This window comes from Ctenocephalides felis, unplaced genomic scaffold, assembly GCF_003426905.1.
Source record: "Ctenocephalides felis isolate EL2017-DRISC unplaced genomic scaffold, ASM342690v1 CF-g0.4_SCAFFOLD_00845, whole genome shotgun sequence".
NCBI classification, from domain to species: domain Eukaryota; kingdom Metazoa; phylum Arthropoda; class Insecta; order Siphonaptera; family Pulicidae; genus Ctenocephalides; species Ctenocephalides felis.
The window spans coordinates 56,286,374-56,312,680 of record NW_020536999.1 but is presented as its reverse complement, the minus strand read 5'-3'; the positions used below and the strand labels follow the sequence as shown (position 1 = coordinate 56,312,680).

At 28.8% G+C, this 26,307-nt stretch overlaps 1 protein-coding gene across 1 annotated transcript in view; it reads left to right on the top strand.

Annotated features, from left to right (window-relative positions):
• LOC113386282 (autism susceptibility gene 2 protein-like) overlaps positions 1-26,307 on the top strand; it is a 97,040-nt gene that overhangs the window by 54,268 nt on the left and 16,465 nt on the right. The gene's annotated exons all lie outside the window — the stretch shown is intronic.

Genomic DNA, 26,307 nt, shown 5'->3' with positions numbered 1-26,307 from the left:
TGCTGTGTCTTTGGCTTTTAACGGATTGCTCAACGGACCTGAAAATCGTCTGCGCACATTAAATTTACTTAATTTCGCAATCGGTCACTGTAATCACGCCTTACCATATACTTGCGGCTATTAACCCTCATTGAGATATAAGTTGTGTTCTGTTTAATCAACAAAGAGTCAACAAGCGATTCAATAATGTAAATATTAAACAAGCATTGTTTTCCGCGCTGTTAACTGTTTCGCCGCAAACTATTTCGACAACGATAATGATCGTTCTAATCGTAAAAGTAAAGCAATAAACTTAAATATAGTCCCCGAGTGCGGCGGACTCTGCTATTGGAAACGAGCCAACGGCACGATGCACATCGTACGCCAAAAGTAGGTCCTAATACAGCGGTTTCCAACCTTTTCTTCCTTGCGCCCCCCTTTCGAATGAAAAAATATTGCGCCCCCCTTCTTATTTTTCTAACAATTTAATTTAAATATACTTAACATAACTAAAATTATGCCATATAATACACAGTATTATGAAAAATATACATACAAACATAACTATTTATTATAAGAATTTTCTGTTTCACATAAGTAAGATCTCACAAATGGTAATAAAATTTCTAAAGCATTATTTGTCAAAGTAGCAAAATCGTCCTTTACTGGTAACCAAAACTTAACAATATATTTTCGTCCTGAAACATCTGCTTCAATGTGCTATTATTAGATAAATCAATTATCATTTTCTGCTCTGCTTTTGAATGACCAAAATCATCATGTTTCTCAAGGACAAATGGATTTCTAATCCATTCGTATTTGGACGTAATTAGATAAAGTAATGCGAAAATTGGGTTCGTAGACTAGTCATATGACTGATATAATAATAAGATCTTTACTTACTTCTATTTCATCAGTAACACAAGTAATTTTAAAAGTGGGAAACATGTTAAAGTTATAAAGTTATTTGATACTAGCTATACACAGTTCTATTTTTTTCATAAAAGCCGTAATCTTGTCTTTCTGACCAAAAGCACGAATTTGAGATCCTTGCATTGATTTATTTAAATCGCTAAGTCTTTGAAAAATATCAACTAAATACGCAAATTTTGCGAGGAACTTTGTGTCCTAAAACAAGATTGCTCCGTTTCTTTTGTTATGAGCAAGAAACATAGCAATTTCTTTTTTTGAGCTCAAACACTCTTAGAAGTACTTTAAGTATTTTGTTGATTTGTTTTTGACACTTACTCAGCATTTAAAAATAATATTTTTGAAACAGCTTCGCGCCCCCCTTGGAACGGTATGGCGCCCCACAGGTTGGGAATCACTGTCTTAATACATTATTCCTATAACGCCGTAATTCACGGCACGTGCATTATTCATAAGACTCTTGACGAACAACACTTTTTTACCTCCACCATGTATCCTTTTCACTTTGTATTTACATACATCTACATGAACAAATTATATACTGGCTGTGGCGTGATAGAAAACATGCAGCTTTTGAAATCTAATTTATTACATCCGTACGTTCGTTTGCAAATCCAGATCATTCTTATTAATTACTTAGTTAGTCATCGTGTTGTAGTCAAGTTTAAGGATTAATAATTGTCGATGTTTTTCGTTGATATTGATATGTTAATATAAGTAATTATTGAAATGAGGAACTATGTTACATTATCTAACTAGTAATCAAATTGTAATTTACTTCTTACCTTATTTCCATGGTTTTCAATCTGTGGGGCGCGTACTCTGGTTAAGACTGTTGTAATAGGGGTATACAGCAATTTCCAAAATAAATCATAGTATTCCCGAAAATAAAGCAAACATTTTGAAATGATAAAAAAAATGAACAAATAAATAATTATTTTTTATTTATAATTTTATATAATATTACATGTTAATTTGTAGTCTGATAAATAAATTGTAATATCAGTTAAGTATTTAAGAAATACTTATAAATAAGAAAAAAATTAAGGCGAGGGGTTTTATAAGGTTGGAAAACACTGCCTTACTTGGTAAATCAAGTTTTTTTATAAGATTTTTATTACATTTAATATGAAAAAAATATATGCATTCTATAAATTTACAACATGAATATCTATCTTCATTTGAAGATAACAAAACAATTATTTAAACTATAATAAATTCATATAACTATTACTTTAATATAAATAATATTAATTATTTGGCAAAAATATCACAAAAACCACAAACCATATATTTAAGGACTATACAACACTAACAAAACCATAAATGTGTTGGAAAATTTTGGATAAATTAAAACTGAAATATTTATTTTGTCTAAAGATCTTTTATAAAACTAGGTAGCACATAGTTAGAATACCAGAACATATTTTTTGTTACAGAATCTATCAAATTAATTGTTGTGTTATTATTAACTAAACATTTTGAAAAAAAATAATTTTGAGATTTTATTTATTAATTCTCTAATTTCCGGAACTTGCATTGCTTCATGTAGTATTTTGTTTGATATATAGTGTAGATTTACTGGGTTTCTTGATCTTCCAAAAACTAATCTTAAGGCTTTATTCTGAATTTTTTGTAATTTATTTATATTATTCTTGCTTGTCATGCACCAAATTGGTGAAGGCATATATTATAGTTGGTCTTATTAAAGTCAGATACATTTTTCTCTTATTTGATTTGTTCAGGGTGCTTTTGTTTTTTAATAACGGTTATTAATCTAGCATATTAATTTTTTAGCTTGATCAGTTTTAAATTTTAAGAAAATAAAATATATCTGGCCCATAAAAAGAAACATTAGATAGCTTTTTGATATCGAAAATAAAAATATATTCTGAAAATTTGTTTATAAAAATTTATAATATTTTGTATTAAAATATATAATTTATTGTATATGGAGATTTTTATTACTATACTAATAGAATGACGAAAAATATGTTAAAGTACTTCTAAAATCAGACGATAGAGTAAAACTTCATATATGTACTCCTCAATGTTTCAAAAATGTGGAGCACTGAATAGCTAGATAAATTTTGATTTTTTTTTACTAAAAATACGACTTTTTAAAATGAACGTTAAATGCGTTTAAATTAAATTAAAAATTTGCATAATAAGAGTTTTTTCTGCGTTATTTTAACTATAGTTCTATTTATAGAATATTATTATAAATAGATTATAGCTTTGATATCATAGTATCATAAGACTGTAATTTGATTCCATTGATTTGCTTTCATAATTCATGCATCTAATATTATTAAATAAAATTACTAGACATGGCATTTTAATAGAACTTATTTCCTAACTAGGTGTATGTAGTTTCGGCTAGTATATTACCACATTTTATTTGTATGTCAGTCATAACAAGCAATATATATTGTTATCGTCAAAATAACAATATATTTTGTTATTGTTCGTGGCATTATTTATTGTTAAATTTATCAATACTCTTTCATCATAGTTAGTTTGTAAGTTTTTATATGGCTATTAAAACAATAATACTTTTATTTTAATACAATTTGGTACAATAAACATATTGCTATCGCTATTTCTAAAGAACCATCTTTATTTATTTTATTTAGCAAAACGTGTTTGAACAAAGGAATATTTATTGTTTTCACTTCAGAATTAATTGAATATTTAAATTGTCATTGTATGAATATCATTTTTAACTTCATATCAATTTTTTATGGCAGTTTACGCCAATTTACTATTCGATTGTAATTAAATGTAAAACTGATTTTTAAATTGCTTTTATTTACTTTTCACCAACAGAAATTCATTTGATTTCACAAACAGATTTTTTTAAGTGCTTATCGCTCAGATTATAATAACACTAAAAATATTAATAAGTATATATATATATATATATATATATATATATATATATATATATATATATATATATATATATATATATATATTAAAAAACTGTATAACTCGCTTATTGAGTTATAAATTCAGAGTTTACAGGATTAAGTATGTAAATTTTTAATATACTATTTTATTCTATTTTTATTATTATTATTTGTCCATAAAAGCTGTTTTTAGTAACCAGTGGTACTTTTCATATTGAAAATCTCTATATATACATTCTGAAAAGTTTGAAAGATAAAGTTTATTTTTCCATTTCTATTTGTTTCATGATAAAGTTTAATGTTACTTTGGCTATATTAATAATAGACAACATATTTCAAGAAGCCAGCGATTCAATATCAAATATTTTCCACGCTGAGAATTTTCATATAGTTTTTATCGTAGTGAAGAAAATTCATTTAGACAGTTTTGCTTGTTATAAAATATTCATATTTGATATAAAGATATATTCACTTTTGCGTATTACTACAAAAGCTGAGGTCAGAGATAGAGCTAGTAGAATCTAGAATATTTTATATGGTTTTGTAGCTTATAATTGCTAAAAAGTAAAATTATATTATTGAATAACACATATAAGGAAGTTTATGAAAGACGTACGCCAAAATTCCACTTGCACCTTGTTTTTTCTTGATTTGTAATTATATAAAGAAGTATCATAATGTAATCATGAATTTACAAATTTTAGTAATACCCGTTTTACATATTATTTTATTATCTTTTATTTATGGTTACGATTCTCAGTTTATAAACTTAATTTAGCAATCAATATTCTTTTTTAATTGCGGCTGATATCTTGGTATGCAAAAAGTAAATATTATCAGCAGACTTTCCTTATTATTATTAGAGTAGATATAGAGACCGCATTTTTAGCAATGTTTTGTTTCGTAGTATCTGTGGAATTTATGGTTCATAAACACAAATGAGTTATTTACGACAATTCACTTATTTGTAAAATACTATTTATAAAAGATTATTATATTTTTTTTCCATGGCGTTTTTGAAAACCAAATTGTATTCCAAATGTTTTTTTTAAAAAAAACACTAATATACGGTAGAGAACGGGGTACAATTTGACTTTGAGCAATTATATTGTGAACACAAAATCAATTATATCACAACAAATAACACATATCAAACAAACAACTTTCAGACTATGCTCAGTAAAACTCCCAGCTAATTCATCATTGTATGCTGTTTTTTCGAAAATTTGTGACCTGGTACTTTTTAGTACATAGGCGGGTTAAAATGGGACAGCCAAGGGGAACCAGCAGAAAGTCTTATTTTTAATTTCAGAAGATTTTTTTTTTAAATAATAACTACATAATTCAACCAATACAAAATATAAATATCATTGATACATTTTTACAGTGATAACCCTGTTTATAACCTTTATCTGTTACTTTGTCAAAAATAATCAACTTCAAAGTTGAAATAACTATTTATTTAACTTATCTCTTATAAATAGGTTTTTTAATTTGATTTATTTTTTATTCACTATTTTTTATTGCCAGGGTAAACCTTCAGATGGTTCTTTTTTCCCCACCAACATATAAGCTCTTATAGAGGTAATTTTGTAACATAAAAATAACAAAACATAGTATAAAACATTTTAATAAGTAGACTTAAAAATATATTAAGGTTTCCTAAACTAAACAACAGTGCTCACGACCAAAAAAAAACCAACAACGAAAGAAAATACTTTTATTATAGATTTTCAAACGTTGCCGTTTGTCTTCTGATAGCGTCGTCATCAAGAAACAAGTACGGCTGGTGGTACATTTTTCCTCCATACTTTCAAATATTGTTGTTAATAAAGTTCTAAGACTTGTTCTTTATGTTACGTAGTTATAGAATTTATTAAAAATGCCCTTCGATAATTCAGGTTGTTGGGTTATAATTTAACACTTGTGGCTGTGGACTGTATTAAACACTGATTTGTTTGTATATTATGTATTTGTTGCAGTTCGAATTACAATCACTGATTTGTTACTAAGCTATAATGAAAGAAGATATATTTATTTTTATTGTTTTTTTCCGCTACCCCCTCTACCAGGGGTAGCAACCATTCCGTGTAAAGCTTAATGCCTTGAAGTTTGTCACCTTCATGGCCAATGTAATAATACGAAAAGACGTTCGAACAGACTACTTGCTTTTGAGATATCAATTTTGGACCTTTTCACCCACGGAACTTTAACCCCGCTCAAGCCTATAGTTATTTGCACCTATAAATTGATGGTTTACAAGAAATCACTCATTTGTAAAATAGGACTATTTAAAAGATTATGTAAAGTTGGCATTAAGATGTGTAAACCGAATAACAAACAGCATCGAAAAGATAAAAAATAATTGCGCTGATTTATCTTTCGCCGGGCATCGGATTATCGGATTGCGTGACCTGTTAAACAATTTATTGCCGCGTGCCGGAGTACGAACAGATTTATCTTGCAATAATCGGCGTATCTCGTAATCTTATTTGTTAAGAGACTTTGATGGAGTGATTTCCATTCCTTCTATTTGACTTCGAGATTAATTATTAATTTATAATAAGCTTTATCTGTGCGCGTGCTCAACGCTCAATGTATCGAAACAAATGTTTCGCTTCGAAGTTGTTATTAAACATAATTTTGTGTGAAATTGCAAATGTTTCACGAACGTATAATTTACGCATAAATTAGTGTTATTATATAGCAGGTGAAAATATGTGTTCAGTTGTGGGTAACTACTGGTTTTTACATAATTCTTTATCTTTTTAGTTTTAGTTTTTTAATTTGAGGTGTTCTCGGCGGCAACACATTTCACTTTGTAATTATGCTAATTATTACTGCTATATGTAAAAGGTTTTTCTATTATTACGTTAAGTATTATATTAATACTATTTAAATAATGCATCGTAAAATTAATAGTGCGATTAATTTTAATTTAAATAACTTCTACTTTGGATTGCTGGTTTACAAGTACTAAATAAGTCTGGTTTTCAACCTGTAGCCGTCGTTCAAGGCTTCATTTAGCTTAGTAACATTTTACATCGAATAGTTCAATAAAGTACTTACTATTTAAAACTACTTTTAGGATTCAACATTTATTCATTATTTATTCGAATACACATATTATAAGGAACCAATTCTATAGATAGATTAGATATACATAGACTTTAGATAATATAGATAGATAATGTTAAGTTACGGGTCTATAATCGTATGATTTGGTAGTCATGAACTATCAAAAACCTATGTCTTTGTTGTTTGATCGAGCGTTTTACACATAAAACCTAACCTGAAAAAGGAGCAAAAGTGCAATTATTAACTTTGGCTAGACCTTCCCTAAGTAACGACAGAAAGTTGCACTTATGCTAGCATTGTCATTTGACAATTATACCTTTTGGAGGTTAGATTTGAGTTTTAATTGATCGCACAGCAAAGACATAGCTTTTTGATAGTTCGTGACAGACCAACTCATACGAATATAGATCCGTAACATAACATTTTTGTTTTATGCGAGAATTGGCTCCCGTTTCTATGGTTTTGAATTAATAATAATGATATCATAGATGCTTGATTATTAGATCATTTACACAAAATCTCATTATATAATCTTATTGTTATGTTATATCTATAACAGTAAATATTGGTTTATTGACAATTTTGGAAAGATTATGTTGAAGATAAATTAAGAGTTGCATCTTTTTCATATGCATTTATGATCAATTGATTCTTTATTCAGCTTTGTTTCTCGAAGAAGTTTTAAAACAACTTTGGTTTCGATATTTAAAGCTTATTTTAAGCTTTTATATGATTTTTTTTCTATACCTGTTGAATCCTAAACTCGTTAGCTTGACACATATCTAATTATCGAGATGAAAAAATGAAATTGTTGATACCTCATTTAATAACAAACCTATACTTTATTAAGAGATTATTAAGCCTATAATTTATTAAGAGTTATTAATAAATTGATCTTTTCTGATATCTATAAACAAACACTTTTTAACTTAAAGTTTTTTTTAATGCATACTTGTTGGCGGTTAAATCATTATTAACTCTACTTTTCAATATTTTACCCTTTCTTACCTAGTTTACTCTTATTGTCTGAAAAATGGTCGATTTATAGAAAGTTTTATGTTAATGCGAGTTTTTATATTAAACTTATTACTAACTTACTTCAATACATAATCTGATATACTTAACATATTGCTTATTATATAATAGTTCTCAACATAATACTATAAAGTATAATAAACTAACTTTGTGTTTATTAGACTTTTACTCAAGTATAAATTAGTATTAGAAATGTGTACCTTGCCACAGCATGTTAGTAATTAAATATGTAATTACATTGTAAAATTTTATAGTTCAATATTATTGTGCCATCTATTGTTTTTGAATTATGTGCGTAATATTTCGACAGAACCTTGTTAATATTGTTGCCAAATCCATAAATACGTACTCAATTTTATTTGCATAGTGTTATATAAATTTTACTGACATACAGCGATATTTTATTAAGTTGTGCGTTTAATTGGATCGTAAGAATTTGTTTGTTGATGAGTTTAGTATTTAGAAAGTATAGAAAAAATAAAATTTATGCTTTAAAATATTTATATTTATTGAAAATGTAATAAACTTTATATATCAATACCAGAATTGTATTGAAACGTCTTCGAGAAACAAAAATAGATATGGATTCGGTTGATCATAAATAATCTTACTTAATCACATTAAATTTCTTTAATTCACATAATCTTTTCATAATTGTCAATAAAAATACTATCAATATTTGTTATTGTTGTATATTTTATCTCGGCTACATACAAACTCTGATATCAAACAGTAAAATATTCATATTGATTCAGAAAGTATAATACACTTTATATACATCAAAACCAAAATTGAATTAAATCGTCTTCGAGAAACAAAACTGGATATATATTCGGTTGATCATAAATAATCTTTTTCAATCACATTAATTTCTCTTAATTCACATAATCTTTCCCTAATTGCCAATAAAAATACTATCAGTATTTGTTCATCAATGTATATTTTATCTCGGCTACATACAAACCCTGGTATCAAGCAGTCAAATATATCGATTCTAAAAGTATAATTACATTTATATATTAATATTAAAATTGTATTAAAGGTTCGGTTTATCATACATAATCTTTCCGTAATTGTCAGTAAAAATACTACCAGTATTCGTTTATTAACACTAGAAAGACGGACGCAGTCATTTTGACTGTTTTCCATTTTCAAACATAAAAATAACTATGTATTTGAAGTCGCAGCTTCATGAAATTTTGTGACTTTTTATACAACATATAAATGCGTGGATAAATCGTATTATTTGCCTTATCTCACTTTTATTTTCAATATTCTTACATGTTATGCCTGCATGGACGGAACACAGTCATTTTGACTGCTATAGAAATTTTACATAAACAAACGGCTTTGTTATTGTATTGCAAATTGTTATCTCGCGTTCATTCATCTCGAATGAAAAATAATGCATTTGTTACATAAAAATAACCGAATTATGGTAAGTATTGACATTAGACCGGTCTTTTTACGTAGTAACTTTCAGTATAACGCGTTGTTCAGTTGATTTTTTAGAACTTATAAATAAAATGTCGAAGAGAAGTGAATTATTGCAAAAGCTAACAAACATAAGTGAAGAGTGTTCCGACATAGAATCAAATCCAGAAAATTGCGCACAATCATCTGAAGATGAATCGGATTATATTCCACGTGAATCATCTGATTCTGAGGGTAGCGATGAAGGTGATCACTATTGATGAAAATGAAAGTGCCATCAGTGTATGCAGGAGGGAGTTAAGTGGCTCAGAAACTGATAAAATAACTCAAGAAACGGAAACAGATGTCGATGCTCCTCCTGTATGGACAAAAATTGCCGAAGGTGGTACTCCAGGAAGGTCATCATCTAATTGTGTTTTCAAGGGTGTGAAAGGGCCAACAAGCTATGCAAAAAAGAATATTATTACAGGTGATCTTGTCAATGCATTATCTTCTATATATATAAAAATAAGTCGGGTTTTCCTTCCTGACGAAATAACTCCAGAACGCACGAACCGATTTCGACAATTTTGCATTCGTTGGAAATGTCTCCGGCTCCGCAAGGTTTATAGCTAAGAAAATTAGTTGTGCATGGCATCGTGCCTTAATGCAAGCTGCTGGAACTTCACGCACCGTAATTAAAAATTCGTGTAATAAAAATGATCAATAACTGTTTTAAATAATTTTAAATAGATTATCTTCTATATATATAAAAATAAGTCGGGTTTTCCTTCCTGACGAAATAACTCCAGAACGCACGAACCGATTTCGACAATTTTGCATTCGTGGGAAAGGTCTCGGGCTCCGCAAGGTTTATAGCTAAGAAAATTAGTTGTGCATGGCATCGTGCTTTAATGCAAGCTGCTGGAACTTCACGCACCGTAATTAAAAATTCGAGTATAAAAATAATCAATAACTGTTTTAAATAATTTCAGAAAGATTATCTTCTACATATATAAAAATAAGTCGGGTTTTCCTTCCTGTCGAAATAACTCCAGAACGCACGAACCGATTTCGACAATTTAGTATTCGTTGGAAAGGTAACAGGCTCCGCAAGGTTTATAGCTAAGAAAATTAGTTGTGCATGGCATCGTGCTTTAATGCAAGCTGCTGGAACTCCCGCACCGTAATTAAAAATTCGAGTAATAAAAATAATCAATAACTGTTTTAAATAATTTCAAATAGATTATCTTCTTCTTCTATATATATAAAAATAAGTCGGGTTTTCTTTCCTGATGAAATAACTCCAGAACGCACGAACCGATTTCGACAATTTAGTATTCGTTGGAAAGGTAACAGGCTCTGCAAGGTTTATAGCTAAGAAAATTAGTTGTGCATGGCATCGTGCCTTAATGCAATCTGCTGGAACTGCACGCACCGTAATTAAAAATTCGAGTAATAAAAATAATCAATAACTGTTTTAAATAATTTCAAATAGATTATCTTCTATCTTTTATATATATAAAAATAAGTTGGGGTTTTCTTCCTGACGAAATAACTCCAGAACGCACGAACCGATTTCGACAATTTTGCATTCGTTGGAAATGTCTCGGGCTCCGTAAGGTTTATAGCTAAGAAAATTAGTTGTGCATGGCATTGTGCCTTAATGCAAGCTGCTGGAACTTCACGCACCGTAATTGAAAATTCGAGAAATAAAAATAATCAGTAACTGTTTTAAATAATTTCAGAAAGATTATCTTCTACATATATAAAAATAAATCGGGTTTTCCTTCCTGACGAAATAACTCCAGAACGCACGAACCGATTTCGACAATTTTGTATTCGTTGGAAAGGTCTCGGGCTCCGCAAGGTTTATAGCTAAGAAAATTAGTTGTGCATGGCATCGTGCTTTATGCAAGCTGCTGGAACTCCCGCACCGTAATTAAAATTCGAGTAATAAAATAATCAATAACTGTTTTAAATAATTTCAAATAGATTATCTTCTATATATATAAAAATAAGTCGGGTTTTCCTTCCTGACGATATAACTCCAGAACGCATAAAACGATTTCGTTTCGTTTATAGCTAAGAAAATTAGTTGAAAATTTGCGAATTAATTATGGATTCACTTCATTTACTTAGAGAAGTTCAACTAAAAATACTTCATTTTTGTAATCGAAATAAATTCATTACTGTTGTATAATAAAATTAAATTTTTCCTTTTCAAATTTAAAACAAACAAAAAATTTCTTCATCTTTCTCACGAAACCATCTGGTGGCGAAACGGAGTTCGTCGGGTTTGCTAGTCGTTGATAATAGATGATTATATTGTCAAACACAAAACAGTGCACAGAAGAAGTGGGCAGTCGAATTTTGGAGTACGATTGGACAACATCGTAACCGGAAATAGTGCATTTATTGGAATTTTATATGCTCGTGGTGCCTAGGAGGCAAAAAATTTGAAATTGACTTATTTATGGTCAGCAAAGAAGACATGACAGATCAAACGTAAAGAAAATATACCGTAAAATCCAGTTCACGTAGATGACCCCTGCAAATATTTTTCAATATTTTGGATTTGGCTGCGATAAATGCCTGGATTCTTTACAAGGAAGCGACAGGAATAAAAATCCAGAGAAAACAAATCCTTAGAGAACAGTTTTTGTTTGAATTGGCAGAACAGCTTTCCGCGAACTACACGACATCAACACAAAAAAAAATCAAAGGAAAATGATGACCCACGGACATCATGCAAATACCAATAGTAATAAAAGAAAATTTTGCCAAATAATACTCTGTAGTAATAATAAAACAAATAATACTTGTCAAAGTTGCAACAAATATGTTTGCGGAAAATGTACTCATAAAATGATCTCAAATTATATTTACATGAATTGTAAAAATAATTAACTATTTTTTTATATTTAGCACTTATAGATAATTTGTATAAATGTAAATAGTACATGAAATAATAAAAATTAATTTTAAACAAATTTCTAAACGCATTATTTATTATTTTCACGACGCAGTCATTTTGACTGTTTTCAGGCCATGTAGGTATATACAATTCGTCCGTCTTTCTAGTGTTAATATATATTTTATCTGAGCTACATACACTCTGATATCAAGCGATAGTGATTTCAGTTTTTCACTTGAAAATTATAAAAAATATGTTGAAAAAAATTTAGTGAAGGCAACCAGGTGCTATAAATAGTTATATGATAAAATTTTAATGAAAAACATTTTGTATTGTAATGAAAGTATTTTGAAAGAATGCAAAATAAATTGAATGTAGAACTATATATATTTTATCTCGGCTACATACACCCTGGTATATAAAGCGGTAGTGATGTCAGTTTTCACTTGAAATTGATAAAAAATGTGTTGAAAAATTCAAGTGAATGTAACTAACAGTAAGCGAAAGAGACTGATATGATAAAATTTCAATTAAAATATTTTATATTATAATAAAAGTATTTTTATTATCTTAGCTATGAAAGAATAGTTTATAAATATATGAAAAGAATACAATGTAAATTGAATCTACAAAGATATATATTTTATCTTGGCTACATGCACCCAGGTATTAAAATTTAGTTTTTATATTGTTATCAAATGTTTTTTGTAACTATTGTAGTAGCGGTTTTGATAAAGTATTCCATTATTATCTGAAGTGCATAAATGTAATAATACTACATTACACTTTTGTCATATCAGTTGCAGCTCGACGAAATGCAAATGACTTCGCAAAAGTTAGTTTGAATTTGAAGAGAAACGCATTTGTCTGTGAGGCTGTTCGTTGCATCGGTTTTATTTGCGGACGTTTCGCCTTTTCTACGAACGTTGACACCCTCCGACAGCGGCTTAAAAATCTTTATAAAAGCACCAAGGTCGTCTATATCTACATCTTGCTATCCTACGGTTTATAGATTGCAAACTGCGCGTATAATAAAGAGCAGGAGCAGGAGCAGGAGCTTAGTACTGCGTTCTTTTTCGTTTCTCTTCTGAAAGTCATGGAAGAACCACATCAGGTCTAGGATTTTTTTCACAATTTTCTAAAAACTTTTACAATTCATTAATAGGTTTGAATACAATGCATGTTCGGTAATAACGTGTAATTGTATAATTAAATCTAATCAAATCTAACTAAAACGGCAACGGAAATTAACGGCAACACTATGGTACGGGTCTATCTTCTTACGAATTGGTAGTAACAAAAGGCTATGTAAAATTACTATCTGAATAGCCAATCGTCAAAGATTTATAAGCTTGGCGAGTATATTCGTCAATCCCAGTTACCTGGTTAAACGAGGAATAATTAAACAAAGAAAAGAAAACAACTTAGTTTAAGGAGTTTTCATACTTAACAATTTGTGTTCTAATCTTGTTGGAGTCTAGAAGAATTTATCATATAAATACTATCTAACAAATATCGAAATTTGTGATTATGCTAAAAATAAAAAAATTGTAGTTTTTCGTAGTAATCCGCCTCGTTGGTGGAGCAACTATTTCAACATTTTGCTAAGAAATGCCAACGTTAGCAAAATATTTATAATAATATATTATTTTTTATAATTACAACAAGTAAAAATGTAATTTTACAAATATGTAAGTTGGGCTAAAACAATCTAGAAAACAGTAAACCACATTCTAAATATTTACATATTTGGATTATGAGTTTTTTTTGTACAAAATATAGTTTTGTATCAACGTACCATATTTGCTCACTTTTATGCAAATTCAAAGCGGAATATATTTCAAATTTGAAGTAAAAAATGAATTTTAGAACAATTTGGCTTTATAACTAACACATGTAATTTATATAGAATAATATTTATCATTTAATATACAGTCAAATTTATCACTTAACTTGTTAACTCTGACGAATATACTCGTCATGGAGAAGTGGCAGAATTCAAACAGCTATTTAAATTAAAATTGTTGAAGAAAACTCAATATGTTCTTAAATGTCAAGTTGTTTAAAATATTTTGAGGCTACGACTGTATAAGATGAGTAGTTGTAACTGGCATTTTACCTTAAAACACCTTGCATGAATTTACTAAAATATGGAAATATACTTAATGAATAAGAATTATAATTGGGTTATTTAAATAACATTTTCTACTGTTCACTTTGAAAATAGTTTTTGCTGTGCATCAAAAACTATTCTTACTTTCTTAAATTTACACGTGTTAATATTTCATGGAATTCAATCTGTTTTTAATACGTTTACAATATATGCTTACGTTGTTATAGAAGTAAAATATAGCAATAACATTTTCCTTTTTTAAATAAACATTTTTATGTACAATTTTTTCACACAATATCTTAGCAGCGCTAAGAAACCATAGAACCTTTAAAATTTATATAAAACCTTTAAAATTTAATACATAAAACCTTTAAAATTTAATATTTAATATGAAGAACCAATATGAAGTGCAAAAAAAAACGGTTTATATATGATTAAGGGAATTTAAAAGTTAGCTAAAATAAAAGGTATATAATTATTAAAAGCTTTGAAAATAAATATCGTGAAAATAATTAAATAGTATAAGTGGAATATAAACACATTTAGGGACTGATTCTGCCGCATAACAGAAAAATGTTATGGTAAGGCCATGTTATGAAGAACTTTCTATACTAAATATTCACAAAAGCCAATGATGGTAGGTTGTCATATAAAAAACCTAACCTAGAAACCGCACAAATGTCAAAAAAACGATCTTAGATAACAGAGTCTTTCTGACTCTGCTTCATAACATACTAGTGACGTTGCAGTCTATGTGTAAAACGTCTGAATGCACAGCAAATACATGACATTTTGACAGTATTCAGTATGATTCAGTAGCATAATGTATGGAAGTTGGAGCGTAACATGGCTTTGCCATAACATTTTTCTTGTATGCGGCCGAATCGGTCTCTAAATGTATTTATATTCCATTTCTCGTATTTTATTATTTCTATGTTATTTAATTCCAACGCATTTAATAATTATATACCTTTTATTTTACCTAACTTTTAAATTGGTTTATAATTATCGCATTCAAACTCAATAAAGTTTTAATTAAATCATGTTATGAAAGCCCGACATCTGTAAAACATTTTCTATCGCTGTTACAAGAGTATTATATGTATGTATATACCGCGGATATGTTTTTGAAAACGGGAGGGCTTCCGCCGCCGCGACGCTCGTTGAGAACAGATATACGTCCGCACGAACTAAGGAAGAATGCAATGAATTTATTCGTCTTTATTTGAATTTTACTGCAGATATAAGGAAAGCTTTTTAATAATAGTGAGAGAATCTCAACAAGTAATAAAATTGCATTTAAGTTTATGAAATATTTTGCGTTTATTGCAAATTATAAAAATGTTTTCTACACTTATGTAATAGATATGTATGATATATACTATGTGGATATAATATATAGTATCTTCTGTACGTGTGTTGTTACTAAACGAAACGGCTATTCAAATTTTGATAATTTTTTTTAGAGTTTGTTAAGGGAAATAAATAGTGGCAATGAACTAAAACAATATAATAATCATGGAGATAAAAGTGGAAAAATTGAAAAAAAACTGGTATATGGCATCGTTCCTTAAAGCAAATTGCTGGATCTTCCCGCACCGTAACAAAATATTCGAGAAATAATAAAGTTTTTAAAGATATTATTATAAATACTGTAACTTTCATTATTCGTATTTTATAGACAAAATATAAGAGCTTATGAATTGGTTGATGACGTTTATATAAGTTTACATGAAAACTAATAAAATGATCTGATTCTGATGATCTCCTTCGAAGGGGAGTTAGAATAAAGTATCTTGTTTCTTTTAAGAATTATATAAACTGAATTGCAAACTTAAAATTATTTATTTTAAGTATTTTATCTAGAATTAAAATTTAAATCCGAATTACTTTCGTTATTAAAAAAATTTTTTTTTGTAAATTAAAAAAAAAACTAATCACCACCTCTACCCAACATTACGAATTGAGTGTTTTTCGAATCATTTAAATCGGATGCCCGGTTCTCGCAAAAACCGAGTTTCCATTTTCTGCACTCTTTGCATCGGATCATGAAAACTGCTGGACCGACCTTTGAAATAAAGTTAAATGTAAGAAAAATTTAATTTAAAAATTATTACTAAAAGAATTTGCTTTTTATGACATTACAGAAGTTTCTCAATTTGATTTTAAGAACTATTTCCTTGCATAATCCTTATCGTTTTTCTATGTAATCTGATTATTTGATCTCCTGTATGACCATGTTTTTCGTTTTTTTTTGTATTATTTTGTATTATTTTGTATTATTTTGTATGATAATTTCCAAATTTTTATTTATTTAATTTCGCTAGTTTCTCATTGCTATTTTAATAATCATTACTATTTTTACGGTTATAAATCAGTAAAACTTTTAACTTTGCGCATGAATTTTTTTCTTTAATATGATGAACTTGATGACGAACATTGTATTTAATGTTATGCAGCTACTATGAATATTATAAAATTACTTTACCTTAAGTATTAATTATGAATAAGCCAAATAAGAGCCTGAAATAATATTACTATTGATTACGGCTTGCTTATAAATAAATAAATTAAATAATCAAAATAAATAGAAAACAAACTAAGATATGCCAGACATTGAAGTTTATAAATAAATAATAATTTACATTCTCTTTAACAGTTGACAATTTAAACAATATCAATTCTGATGAAATATGTACTTAAATGCCAAACTTGTTCAAAATCCTAAGCAAGGAAAGTGTGAATGTCGACATGAGTATTGCAAAACTTGACAAGAGCCTGAAATAATATCTATTATTATTGATTACGGCTTGCTTATGAATAAATAAATAAATAAATAAAATAAATAAATAAAAATGCAACTAATATATGGCAGAGATCCAAATATTCAAAATAAATGAATTAAATAATATCAATTTACTTATTTTATGCAAAAATTTGCTAATTTAAAATTGCATAAATAAAATATGTATTATACAAAATGATAGAACTTAGGTAACTTGGTGTCATTTTACTCCATGCTGTATAAATTACAATATAAAAGTTATAACCAGGTATTTATAAAATAGATCAATACGAATTTTTTATTTCTACATTGAAACTACATCCCCCAACAAATTTTTGTGTGAAATCTACTCGTTTTTAGCAGTTAGTTAACACAAGCAAACATCTGATAATATCAGTGCGGTACATTATCCTCGAGAACTTTTTCCGTGCATCGAGCACGGAACTTCCAGTTCGCTAGTTCTAACGTTATAATTATTCTTATCAGAGTTTAATGAGTTTGATCAAACTTATATCATTTGGATCTTTTAGTCTTTCTTTTCTCAAAGAAACTTTTCAATTCATAATTGCTATTATTTCGAGTCAATGATATTACCATTTCATAACATTTTTGTAATTCGATTTATATCAGAATTAAATAATTAATTCATTATTTCATTATCATAATCATAACAATATTCAATTATACAAAAATTCAATTATATCAAAGAAGTTATAAAATGGTATAGGGTACGTTTGTTTCACTTTTTTTTGTTCAGCAATAATTTTATTAATTCACCAGCTGAGAAGCTGGTGAATTAATTTTTACCAGCTTCTCTGCTTTTCACCATATTTTCATAATATTAATTTTCACCAGCTTTTCACCATATTTTCATAACATTTTTGTAATTCGATTTATATTAGAATTAAATAATTAATTAATTATTTCATTATCATAATCATAACAATATTCAATCATACAAAAATTCAATTATATAATATCAAAGAAGTTATAAAATGGTATAGGGTACGTTTGTTTCACTTTTTTTTGTTCAGCAATAATTTTATTAATTCACCAGCTGATTCACTAGCTGAGAGAAAAGTAAATTAAATGGTAGTTTGAACATTTAGCTACGTAAAAGTACTAATACTGCCCTTAAATACGATGAATTAGTAATAAAAACGAATAATACAAGAAAAATGCGAGTGATAAAGCCGTCCACACCCCCAGGACGGTTGTGACAGGCATAAAATAAGTTAAAAAACAATAATTATAAATATGAAAATGGTTTATAACGTCTTTTATTGACATTTAAAAAATACTTTTGAATATAATATAACAAAATATAATTTTTTAAACAAAAAATCTTCGTGAAGTCTTTTGTTCTCTTGAATTATCCTTTCCCTTTCTCTTTTGTATTTTGTCTTGCAATTAGTTAAGTTATATTTCCATTGTCAGTTTAAATATCCGCCTGAAAAGGATTAGAAATATATGTCACAACATATACATATACATAAAACAAAACTAATTGCTGGTAATTAACTACTAATGCTCAACTAACAAACAAATTGATGTATATGTATACGAGTAACGGTTATTAAAAAGAAATCGAACAAAGAAACTTACTTTTGACTCTATAAAAGCAGCGCCGTCTATAGAGTTAATGTAGGGCGCTGACTCAATGCAATAACGGAAACTTGTTCGAACAAACATACTTCATACTTCTCTCTTGGATCTTATCTCAAAATCAGTATAATTTGGCTGTTATGACGACAGTCACTACTGTACCCACTCTCCCCTACTTTTCAAAGGAACTAGTTGATTTGTATTTATACTACTTTGTAATCTTTATGGCTCGAGCGAGAATAACTGTATGTTTTATTTAATGGGATCTAAAATAGTACGATTAAAAACATCATAACCGTTTGCGTGTAAAAGTGTAATAATATGTATTAAATCCCAAGCGACAAATTCCGTTTTATACTCCCTTCAGCGACAATAGCCAGAATGGGGGAGTGTTTCTATTGTGCGGAGGCACGTACTATAGGTCATATAATACGGCGAGGACTTGATTTCGTTCAGCATTCGGTTAATCGATAATCTATTTATGGGGATATCACTTAAGTGTAATAAATATGGTGTCGATTATGAATTAAATTTATTGCTCTCTTCATTATTCGTTTCATCTTGGATAAATCTTTGTAAGAAATCTTTTTTAATAGAATTATAAGATCAGATAGGAACACAATTCTATCAAAGCAGTACATCTTATAAAATTGCATCCATTAAATGCATTACATCTTAATAAATTAAAAAGGGTATTATTGGAATTGAAAATGTAAAGAATATTATGTTTTAAGGGGCTGTTTCTGCCCTAAAATAGACCAATGTTATGGCAAGGCTATGTTACGTAGCGTTTCTCATACAAAATGACACTAAAAACTGTCAAAGAGTCATGTCGTTTCTATGCAGTCGGTAGTTTTAGAAAGAAAATCTACCTAAAACTCTTTTGGCACAAACGCCAAAAAAGAATCTAATCATAAGTACTTCTTTATGATACACTATTATTTAGTACATCAGAAGTTAAGATTTAGATCGGTACTTGTCAGGTTTAGTCTTCAGTTATTTAAAAAAATTCAGTTTTTGCATATCGATAACCAAAGGGTTATCAAATGAATTATACATTTGTAAAAATAGTCATTAATAAAAATATCAACATCAATCTAGAACCAGTGTTTCTATCTTATCAACCGCTCTGGTCAAGCCACCCAAAGATATTCCATTGTCACATTGGTGGCAAAAACAACCATCAATTACATTGCATGGTGGCAGCAGTGGGATGGTGAGCTTGATAACATACGAGTGAAGTTGCATTTTATGTGTAAAAAACCTGATCTCACAGCAAATTCATGGGATTTTATAGCATTTGGTATCATTTTGTATGAGAAGCACTACATAACATAGTCTTGCCATAAGATTGGTCTATTTTACTGCAAATCCTCTGAGATTCAATGCATTAAAAGAACCTATGGTATTATTTATTAAATACAGAGTTTTTATAGAGAAATTTATAGTGATATAAAAAAATTGTTTGACAATTCTGCAAAGAAAAGACCACATTTCAATAATTAAGAAAATGTTTACAGTTTATAATTATCATCTTAAAAAGAAGTATTACAAAACTATGTTATTTTTTTATAAACTATGTTGATTTCACAGTTATATTAATCTAATTATTTAAAACATTTCAATTATAAATACATGCTAAAAATATCTATTGCAAAATTATATTTTAATATAAAACAATTACATTTACCTTTTGTATAAAGGCTTGTACTAAATACTACATCGTGAACAGAAAATGTTTATGAACCGCATGATCATAAAATAATGAACAATTTACAATTGCTTTTTAAATCGGATTTTAATTGATTTTATAAGTACATAAACAAGAACTTTATATCTTTTTGTAATTGATTATTTGGCGCCGTGTTTTTGTTCGGTACAAAAGAAATTGAAAATAGCATGTTAATTATATTAGTCTGTTTGTTATATTATCATGTTTTGTTTTTTAATATTTATATGTATATACATAAATATTATATGTATTTCTTGCTCAACAGGTCAGAACGAATTCTATATCTTGAGTTTTGCAATATAAGTGAATGGTTCTATTTTGAAAATTTCATTTGCAAACATGACAGTAATATGAATAAAAATATAGCTCTATAAATATAAAAATATAAGTTCAAAGCTTGAAGAAGCTCGCTTCAGGATATTATTATCTTTTGTATTATAATGCAGTGATTCATAAACATATATGTACACGTATTTTATATCTTATATTTTCTAGCGTAAAATAAGGCTATTCAACATTGTTATCACGTCTTCAGCATTGTTAAGCTGTAATTTAATATTTACACACTTCATTATCTTTTATAATATTAAATATTAACATTAGTGGATTCAAAATACTTTTTATCGAATTCTAATATATGTTTTATTTTTCAAATTTAAGTCATAAATTAATTAATTTTGTGAAAAAGCCTATTTAAAAGCAAAGGTAAAAGATTTGACGCTTATTTTGTATTTGCTAGACATTCACCTTTTAACGAAAAGTTGGTTCTTTCACAATATCAACTATAATATGATGATTTTGCAATATGAATATTTTGATGATTCTGATCCAATTAGCGAATTGCTTTGTTCCTTTTACACCATTTTAACCCTTTCGGTACGAGTGTCGTCTATAGACGACATCCATAGGACTATCTGTGTATAAGATTGTCGTCTATAGTCGACATGCAAGTTTCAACTATTGAGAAATTTCATTAAATTTTTTTAGTTCGTTAGTTATTTCTAATTTTAAATTAGCGTTCAATAGCGTCGCTGAACGGCACGTTGTCCCGTATAGCAGGGTCACCCCGACGGAAATCATAATTATTCATGACATTATAATTACATTAAGTATTACTTTCCGCACGATCTGGATTATGGCTATCTTCATAGTCCTATTAATCCAATTATTTAAATCATTTCAATTATAAATACATACTCTCAAAGATCCTAAAATATTCCACTTCTTTATTGAGTTTCTGTGTTTATCTTTCCGTCATTTTAATTACCCCTTAAATGAACTTAATCATGATTAAGTCGAGTAGATATAGCTTTTTGTTAACTTCCCGAAGGAGTTGTTGATGTTTTTGCAAGAAAATCCGAATTGCTAATTTTGTTTTCTTGATGTTTCAAGTTATTCTGAATCGAATGAGACCAAAAAATGGAAAAAGTTTGTGTGTGTGTATAAGATCCGATGTTTGATCTTTCTCAAAAACTGCTGGACTGATTTCAAAAATTTAAAAGCTATTTGACGCACGTCGATAAAAAAAAGAGCGTTGATTCTTATCAATCAACGACGATCCGTTTCCTTCTAATTAGCATAAATGTGTAAAATTTTTTGTTCACGGTTTAGTCTGCAATTTTGAATTGATTGAAACGTTAAAAATCTGTTCGAAAGATGTTAGTTGGTAATCGCGTTGATTAGTTTTCGGTAAAGATTGGCCAGACCCTAATTAAATATTGAAAAATTTGTTTTGATGATTTTCATAAAATTTTGTTTGACATTAGATTATATATTATACTAAAATATTATAAGCTGATAAATTGTGAAAAAAATATCAAAGTTTGGAATGGCGTCGCGCGCTTGAGCAATTTATTATCAGAATCAGTGCCGAAGAATATGCACGATCAATGTTTCGTATCTAGCTACTGATTACAGTTGACGTCCACACTATTAAATAAAATACATTTTTAGAACAAAGAATGTATGAATCGAAATGTGTTAATTAAATTAAAATTATTAATACAATTACAGATACTCTAAGTATGTTTGAAAGGAATCAATTGGGAAACGTTCTGAGTATTTTTTAATGAAAGCGAAAATGTAGCTTTGAAATAAACTGTTGAACATTTACTCGTATCGGCAACTTTAAGCAACTTGCCTTAAGCCTAAATGCTATTTACAACTAGAAAACTTCCCCCAGGGTCGGAATCGAAAATGAAAATTTTTATATATCTTTACTTTTCAAAAGTTTCTGAATATTTTGGCATACCTTAGAATATTTTTTTTGGGTTCCGTACCAAGATTTTTAATTACGGTACGGGAAGTTCCAGCAATTTGCCTTAAGGCACGAGGCCATGCACCCCACTAGTTTCGAAATATTTTGCTCAATCAGAATTAAAATTCACGAAAAGTCGTATGTCCCGACAGTACCCACCGTACCGACGCCGATATTACTCTATGTGCACAATCGCGGAGAAGCGCGCATTCTCTGTATTTGTGCATGGGTGCATGTCGCGTCGGGCCGCGCGGTTGGAAGGGAGCACAGCGACGTACGACGCGAGTACATTAACCGTCTACGTACGCAGTCAGTAGCTTGTATATAACATGATGTCATGTTGGAGGTATGATAGCCAGATATACCGTGTAAAGTTCAAAATCGATATTACGATCATTTGATTAAATTTGCTATCGACACATACGATGAATCAGTTGTGAAACTGATTCTAATATCACTGATAATAGGATCAGAGATTTGATAGCGATTATTGACACTAATAAGAAGAAAATATTTATATGACGTCGATTGAACGTATATCGTGTTCTTTGAGTCATTGACAATATTTATTTCAAAGGCATTTCAATATTTTTTTTATTTTTTTTTTATTTTTAACAGCAATCAGAACCTTACGTCCTATGAGCTGTTGAGCTTAAACTTCTCCTTACTTCGTATTTTTAGATGGTAACCCAATGGTTAATCCATCCATATTTGATGATTTTTGTTATTAGAATTAATCTAATAGGGCTGACTTTTTATTGGTGCAGCAATGCCGGGCACGGGCTATTTTCATTTGGAAACATATTGCTATCTATATTTCCAAGTGAACAGTAAATTTAAAAACTATTTTCATAATATTATAATCGTCGTCAGGATGTTAATAATAATTAAATGCTTCCTTGCTTATTATTATTATTATTATTATTATTATTATTATTATTATTGTTTCTATTGACCTCGTTACTTTCGATAAGAGCATTTAATCTTACCTGAAACTTTCTTTTTTATATTTTATATTATCTTTATATTATCATATGCTATCTTTTATATATCTTATACTATCCAGTTTTTTTAACTAACTTCTTCATTCTTCTTTTTCTTCTAACCTTGCTTCCTCTAACTTCCAATTATATTCTATCTTAAATCAGCAATTCTACTTATTAGCCACTTCTTCATTGTTCTTAATCCAGTTTTATCTTCTAACTTCTAATTCTATTCAACTCCTATCTTCCTTTATTTCTTCATTCTTCTTTCCATCTTTGCTTGTTCTAATCCATTTTTCTTTCTACTCAATTCGACGCATTACTCGAATTCTGTAATTTTAATCTTAACAATACAAATTTTGTGCCAATGCTAGGACTCGAACCGAGTATTCCTAGTCGGATATGAATCATACAAATTGTTTAATCATTCTGTCGAGCAATTGAAAAATATTTACTATTGTCGTTTCCAGTTTATAAAACAGAAATTAAGATTTTGATACACAAATAGAAAAGTTTACATAACGCCATTCTATTCACACTGCTTGTTTGATGTCATTGATAATTTGGTTTCATTCTTATTGACTATGGTTAGTAAAAGCTAATTAATGATTGATTGAGATATCAAATTTTAATGAAATTTGTTTTTGTATTCGTGTCTTTAGATTCTAATCAAATAGTGTTATTATTTTATATGTTATAAATAAATATAAACACTTCGTATTCGCGTATTTAATACTTAGTTAATGGATACTCATAACTTTTTTCTGTCAATAATTTCTGGAAATAGTAAAATCAATTTTTAAACAATATTTGACTTGTATTGACGGTATCAGAGTGTCTTCCAAATACGTGTGTCATCCATATATATGAATGTCATTTTCTAAAAAAAATTTTAAAACTATTTTAGAACTTTATATTTATAATTTTTGCATATTTTGATAGATTTTTTTAACTGCCCAAGTTTTAGTAATAGAAATTGGAAATTTTTGCATATTTTTACATACATTTACAACATTTTGACATACCTTAGAAAAAAATTATGTATATGTGTGTGTGCGTCTGCGCGGATACAATTTTTGTCGACGATTTCGAAAGCACGAATCAACCGATTTAAATGATTTAAAAGCAATCGATTTCTATTGGAACGTAGACGTGCTGATTATTTTTTGGCAATGGCAGGTCCAGCCATTTCGAAGATACGGAGGACAAAGGGCACAAGATGCCAATTCAATTATTTTTAATGATTCAATAAGCATTTCACTTTTATTGCCGGAGAGAAGCATTGTTTAAATTTTTAGGAAGGCAGGTCAATAAAAAATGTTAGAAAAATGTCAAAAATGGTCATTAGACATATATATATATATATATATATATATATATATATATGTCTAATGACCATTTTTTACATTTTTTTAACATTTTTATTGATCTGCCTTCCTAAAAATTTAAACAATGCATCAACGTATCAGATATGTCATTGAGATTTTAATAAGTACAAAATTTCCACAAAAATCTATTTTTTTAATATAAAAAAAATTAAATTACAGCAATTTGCCTTTAGACACGACGTCAGGCACCACTAGTTAGTTTATTAGCCCCCATTTAAGGATTAGTTTATTCCCTATGGGTTTAAATGATGTATTTTGACGCAACATACGGAAGCTTTATTGATTTGACTTTAATATACCTCTTCAGTATTAAGTAAGCAATTTGCGATGAAATATTTTTTATCATTTATACTTGAAAAGTAAGCAATTTGCGGTGAAATGTTTTTTATCGTTCGTTCTTTCAAAAGCGTAAACGATTTACAAACGCACAATCAATACATGTGTAGTATGTTCTCGTGTGTTGAATACATCAGCAATCAATTCAATACATACTTTTACACTTAAAACAGTGTTTCAAGTTTTTGTAAAGAACATTGTTAGCAAGATAAACTTGATACGAGTTTCAAGATATGCTAAATGATGTCGATTCGTACATCGTACCGCAGCAGCTAAATGCAAGCGTTCGCGGCTTCGGGGCTTCGGGGCTTCGGTGCTTCGCGGGCAATGGCCGTACGCGTAACAAGGACGCCCAGTCGCGCTATTCATCTCAGTTTGGCACGGCACTCGTGTGCGGTTGCGTTCTCTATTCTTTCGGATTTTGCACTTCAGACAGACGAGTTTCGATCGCTGCGAAGAACGGTAGTGTTTTGTAAATATCTGGTTTTTATAGTATTAATGTTTTTATAGTTTCAACATCAGATTTTGTAATGTTTTCAATGCCGAGTGAATAGTGCACAGTGAAAATAATTTTTTTCTTTGTGTTATCTAAGATTATCTGTTCGGTGGAAAGTGTGCGTTTCGCTTTGTTAAGGAGTAATCGATATTCCTTCGCGGGTTATTCTGCTTTTACAAGAGTTCCGTACAAAAAAGGGTTTAAACACATATGATATGATTTTCTCTCTTATTCGGATTTTGAAAGTTGTATTTTCACAACGCAATTACTAATTTTCTCATTGTTAGCATCTCATTTGGCTTATTTTTGAAAACTGTACTTCCACAAGTTAATAATTAATTTCCTCAT